The sequence below is a fragment of the Triticum urartu genome, chromosome 7A, assembly GCF_056163025.1.
Source record: "Triticum urartu cultivar PI428250 chromosome 7A, HENAU_Tu73, whole genome shotgun sequence".
Taxonomy (NCBI): Eukaryota; Viridiplantae; Streptophyta; class Magnoliopsida; order Poales; family Poaceae; genus Triticum; species Triticum urartu.
In genome coordinates, this window is record NC_141879.1 from 526,362,001 (window position 1) to 526,368,701 (window position 6,701).

The following is a 6,701-nucleotide window of genomic DNA, read 5'->3' on the forward strand; positions in this document are numbered from 1 at the left end:
GAATCTGGAATATGCAATGTTTATGTTAGTTCATATGTTGCACATGATGTTTAAATGCCCCTTAAATCTGGCCAGTCAAGTGATGGTCTTTAAGCCTCCTTCTTTGCTTCTTTTCTTGATATTTAAGATTTGCTCACACATCTGTTCAATTGCTTGTTTGCATCAGCCAGCCATACTAGGACTATTTTCTTTGATTACTTGATGTTCTTAACATAACACTCTAACAGAGCTTGTCAACGATTTAAACACTAAGGGCTGCTGTAGTGGGGCCTTGTCTAACTCATAGGTGACATAAAGGTTTGGTTGTACACTACAGTAGGCTCTCCAAGAGTACCTGGAGATCCAGTTCAAAGGTATGCCTAGTTTTTACATAGTGCAGACATAGTAAATGCTCATTTCATTGTGTGCAAGTGCAAGAGATGCAACATGTTTCATTATGTGGTGTTGTTTTGTTATAATCTCATTCTTTTGTGTTCACAGACTGGAAAGTATGCATATTTATCTTCCAAGGAGACGAGTAACTAGTTTGTGTCACCTTGCAGAGGGGGTGCAATGAAGATAAGATTGAGGATTTCCAAGTACAAGATGTTAGGAAGGAGCCTTGCAAGAGAAGTAGGAGCTGCGCTGAGCCTCTTCAACCTGCTAAGGTAAGTCACTGTATGCAACTCAATAGTTCAATTCCTTGCTTGTTTCAGGCATAGTTAATTTTCTCTTTTCAATTGCTTTATTTGTCCTCAGTTAATGAGATGCCCAAATAATCATGCCTGATGTTCGGTAGTTGTATCACTATTAGTTGACATAATTAAAGGCCTTAGCATTTAATTACTCTACTGAAGTGTGCCTGAAGCTTTGAAGTCTATTAACCAACTATTATTGCATGAGGCTCACAATCTAGTTTATACTACGCTAATGATTGCATAGTTTTTCCTGCTGTAGTATGTTTGTATGAAACCCTCTGCTGTTCATTATGCTCCCTAAGACTTTAGTTGAGGCACAGAATGGCCAACTGCTTGCTTACTTATACGCAACATGCTGTCTAAATTTGTTGCTTGTCTGTGTTTTCGATTGGGCCCCAACATCATGCTCCTCTAGTGAGCTAAGAGGGATTTCTGTATGCAGGCTGCACAGACTATCTTTTTTTATAAATTTTAAAATATCACCTGCTTATGCTTCATGACGTGTAACATTTTTTTGAAAGTGACGTGTAACATTATTGTTAGTCCTGTTTTGCCATGTAGTACAAAATAGTGTCTTGTTCGCTTCACTGTTGTAACTATATTTTTGCCCTAGTCATGTGTACTTACAAAAAAAATCAGGATGAAGTGACATCAACACAAAGATCTGCGAGCAGTGCGGCATGGCCGTTACCGAATGATTATGGATTGGAATTGGAATGTGCTGATGTTCTCGAGCATCAACTAGAGGTGGCAAGACAACGTGTACATGATTGTCAACGTATAATCAACAAGTTGAGACTGGACATGCAGGTATTAGATGCAGGAGTCAAAAAAATGAAACAAGACACTGAGGTAACCATGAAGGAATTGGAGATTTTGCAGACTGAAATTTGTGCTATCTGAATCCGGCCAATCCTATTTTCTGAAGAGATTATAGTTCAAATGGAGTTAAGTTGATGCGCGTCCATGATGTATGAGTTGTATTTGCCCAGTGTATGTAATTTGCTATTTGTGTATGCTTTATTATCACCTGTGCTGAACCATAATGCCTAGTGGGTATAATCGGCTGTAATTTCTTTATTGTATAGTGTAGGATTATTCTACCTTTCTATGCCTTGATCTCTTTGTTGTAATAGTGTAGGCTTTTTAGAGGTGATAGTATTGAGTAGGATAATTCTTTGAATATGCTATATCGTTCAAACGGGGGCCAATTCTCCCGACCATGGCCCTTCACGGGCCGTCGGATCCATGGGCCTTCTACGTCTCGTAGGATCCATGGGCCTTCTACGTCTCGTAGGATCCATGGGTGTAGCGCCCCGAGACCGATGTGCCAGGTGTCTTCCAGTTATTCGCTGTTGTTTCCCTATCATTGCTTGCGTGTCATGCATGTCATATCATGTCATCATGTGTACTCCATTTGCATACATGTTCGTCTCATGCATCCGAGCATTTTCCCCGTTGTCCGTTTTGCAATCAGGCGCTCCTATGTCCTCCGGTGTCCCTTTCTACCTCTTTTCGTGTGCGGGTGTTAAACGTTTTTGGATTGGACTAAGACTTGTCATGCGGCCTTGGTTGACTACCGGTAGACCGCCTGTCAAGTTTCGTGCCATTTGGACTTCGTTTGATACTCCAACAGTTAACCGAGGGACCGAAAAGGCCTCATGTGTGTTGCAGCCCAACACCCCTCCAAAGTGGCCCAAAACCCACCTAAACACCCTCCATCATCTCGGTCGTTCGATCACGATCGCGTGGCCAAAAACCGCACCTTATTTGGACTCTTCTAGCTCCCTCTACCTATATATATGTGATCCCCTCCAAAATTCGCGGTTGAAACCCTAGTCTTCTTCCACCTCCATGCGCCGAACATGTCCACTCCGCCGCCGGACATGTCCGCCGGCCACCTCACCCCGGCCAATCGCCCGCCGCCACGTCAGCTCAACCGCCGCCTCGCCCAACCACGGCGCGCCACCTCACCCGCACCCTCTCTCTCCTCCCCGCCGCCGCGGTCCGCGGAGCCCATCCGGGGCACGCGCGGGCCCAGATCCGCCGCCTCCGCCGCCCAAGGCCTGAGCTGGCCGCCTGCCTCCTCTCGCCGCCTCTGGCGCCGGCCGCCGCATTCCAGCTCCGCCGCGCATCCGCGCCGGGCGCCTACTCCGGCCGTCGTCGCCGCTGAGCTCCGGCCGGCGAGCTCCTCCTCCCCGTCCCGGCCTCCTCCTCCTCCCCGCCGCGTACTCCCGCCACCACCGCCCGTCGACGCCGGCAGCAGCTCCGGCAAGCGCGGATCCGGTGACCTCGGGACGCATGCGATCTGGATCTCAGATCCGAAATCTCGGGGTTGACTTTTTCCCCTCTCCCTAGTATTTGTTTGCTATTTTCATTGCATCATAACTCTGTCACCGTTGCTTCGATTCATGCGTGTAGCATATCAAAATGTTCACCTCGACGAGTACATAATTTCATCTCATTGCATAGTTTTCATTTGAGCTCATCTTGGTGCCCGAAATGCTGTTGGAAGACGGCTATGTGATGATTATGTCAAATCTGTTTCAGCAAATGCACTTTTGTGTGCATGCTATGATCCTGAGCTCTACATGTGTTTTGTAGAATGCCATGCCATCTTTACATGAGTGTATGCCATGTATTTTTGTGATCTATTTGGTGACTAGCACAAGCATGCAAAGTAGCTTACTCAATGATGTTGATTTCAGGGACTTAGAATTTCACTAAGTCCTTGTCCTGTTATTGTTTTTATGCCATATGTTCATGTTGTTTCCTAGTGATCCGTGCCTTTTTTGAGGATGATCAGTAAGGATGTTTTGTTAATATTGTGGTTATCTATCAATCCATGTCTTTGTTTGCAATTATGGAGCAACCTAGCTTGAGTCAATTGAGCTCTACTTTTGCTATAAAATGTTCCTGGCAGATTGTTAACATGTTTAGCGATTTTGCCGAGCTTGTTGTTGTTGATCCGTGCATGCTATGTTGTTATTCTTGCCATGTCTAGCTTCTATGCCATGTATATTTGCTGGGTGTATGCTTAGTTTGTCATGACATCGTTTGTGGTGAGTGCATCGAGCTCATAAACATGCCTACTCGTTAACTATTTTGCATGCTCCAGTTTTTCTCTAAGTCTGAATCTGTTTATGTTTTTGCCATGTTCACATGCTCGCAATTGTATTTTCTGATCCCTTTTGGCTCATGATCACTAAGGGACTTTTGTTATATGCTTATAGTAGCTTCATTCCATGCCTTTATTTTCCATGATATGTTCCTGTAGCTTATAGTTATCATGCTCTAAACCAGTATTCTTTTGCACTTTTGCCATGCTTGTTTGAGCTTGTTATTGAGTGAATTAGGCATAGCTCAGTGTTCATCTTTTGTCAAGCTTCATGAGTGGATCCCTGCCATGTATTTTGTTGCCATGTTTGAGTGCTGTAGTATATTTATCTTGATGCATTTAGAAGGCTACTTGCTGTTTATCGCAGACCGGTGCCATATTTGTTTTGCTTTCCATTTTCAAACCGTGCATCCGAATTCGGTGATCTTTATATTGATTTCGACCAAAATCAACTCACCTTTCCAGTGGAACTCTTGGATTTCCAAGTTGAAGCCAGGTTCAATCATTCCTTTCCGAATCATGCATATGCACCGCATACCGCATTCCGCATAGCATGCCATGTCCATGTGTTGGTTGTTTACTATGTTGTGTGCTTCTCTCCGGTGTTGCTTCTTCGGGTTGGTTCCGATAACGTCATGTTTGTGAGGACCCGTTTGACTATGTCCGTTTGTCTTCTTCTTGGACTCGTTCTTCTTCCTTGCGGGATTTCTGGCAAGATGACCATACCCTCGAAATCACTTCTATCTTTGCTTGCTAGTTTGCTCGCTCTTTTGCTATGCCTATGCTGCGAAACCTACCACTTGCTTATCATGCCTCCCATATTGTTAAGCCAAGCCTCTAACCCACCTTGTCCTAGCAAACCGTTGTGTAACATCCCAAATTTCCAATTTGGAATGTTATACATTAGATCATCTATGCATATCATATTTTATTTTGAATTTTGGTTGATCCTAGAAATTCTACGCAACTCAATGACCCACGGAGAGAGTTGAGGATTTCGTTATTTTCATATTTGAGTTTTCTCAAATTTTGAGAATAGGATCAGTTGATTTTAATTATTTTATCATCAATTATTTCTATTACAAAAATATGAGAGAGGGAATAAAATGACTTTCCCAAAATAAAGAAATATTGAGGATTTAATAATAAAATCAAATAAGATTTTATTTCGGAGTTTTTCGGTGTTTTATTTGAATTTAGGAAAAATGTGCATTTTTAATAATTGCATTTAGGTCCCAAATAAATGTTCACCTTGTGCGGCTTGATTTTAGAAGCCCGTGAAAATTTATTTCGGAATTTTTTGGAGCCCGTTTAGTATTTATTTTTATTTTTTCTTCCGAGCGAAATAATTTTTTTTTAAAAGCGAACCGACCTACGGGCCGTGTCCGCCTAGGACTCCGGCCCGAGGTGGCCTTTATAAGCCGGGGAGAGGCCCAGCCCCAGCCCCAGCAAACCCTAGCCGCCCCGTGCCCCACGCACCGCCGCCGCCGCCACTGCCGGATTCCGCCGCCCGAGGTTCGCCGCGCCTCGACTTCCGTGCCATCGGTTTTTTTTAAAAAAATAGATCGGTTTTCGTCGGGTTTTTACGTCGGTTTTTTGAGATTCGGTTTTTTTAAATAGATCGGTTTTTCCGATTTATTTAATTTAGCGAGCGTTCGTCGTTTTTCTTTTTCTCGGATTAAATCCGCGATTTTTCTGATCGCGATTCCTGATCCGATTTTCGATCTAGTATAACTTTTCGCTCGTTTATTGGAATCAGGCGATTCAAGCGCCTAGAGTTTCGTCTCGAAACCCTCTATCCGTTTAACCAACTTAAACCAGTTTTTGCTACTGTAAAATTTGCCCTAGATCCAGATTAGTAGAACGAAGTTGTTTTCTTTCGCCGTTTGACTTTCGTTGCTTCGTTCGATTTGATTCTTTTTGCCAGCCGGAGTTCTTAAGTTGAACCTTCTCGTTAGATCTCTTATTTGAGTTTTACCTGTGCATTAGATGAGTACTTATTGTATGCTTGTTTGTTTGTCTGCGATAGAATACCCGGAGTGCGCCGCCTGTTACTTCGAATCGTTAGGTTTCGCGGATCATCAGCAAGGCAAGTAACACTTTGATCATACCTTTTCTACTACCCAGTTTTATTGCATTAGATCAATCCTCACACATTGCATGATTAGGATTTAATCAAATTGTGGGATGGGAAGTAGTTGAGGTAGTACCTATTACCTGTTTATTTTCAAACCTGGGGAGTTACTTCTACGTTTGCTTATTATGCCATGCTATGCTAGTAGACGTGGATTGGGTGAGTGATATCCATGACAGATGTGAGTTTTCTTAATTAATGGTTTATCTAAGGTGGCAACTTAAACACACATCTGGGTGGATTGAGGCACCTGGGTATTCCAGGACTTGCCTGTTTTCTTTTGGACCGCCACCCAAGCTCAAAGGGATCATGAGACTATTCATACTAGAAACTTCCGTGTGCAGCCACAAGCTATTATGGGCTCTAGCACAGTTGACTAAGTCGTGCGAACTCTTACAGTGGTAGACTAGCAGATGTAGGGGATGTAGGTGGTACGGTCTACCCGATCGTAAGGTGCTAGCGCTTCTGAAAGACTATGTCTCGGTCATCCGTCTTCTCAAACACCATGTAGTGCGAGAAACCAAACGGAGGCGATCGAGTCTTGTGGGGAAAAGTGCGCAAACCTCTACAGAGTGTAATAAACTAATCATGGTTAGCCGTGTCCCCGGTTATGGACATCTTGAGTATCTAGTACTTGGATTATCATGTGAATCTCAACATGTTACTCTAAATTAATTTTGTTGGGTTATGTTTAATGATGATGCTCAATTGGGATTGAGAATGATGTCAACCATTCTCAATGTTTAACAACTACCATGATAGTTAAATAAAT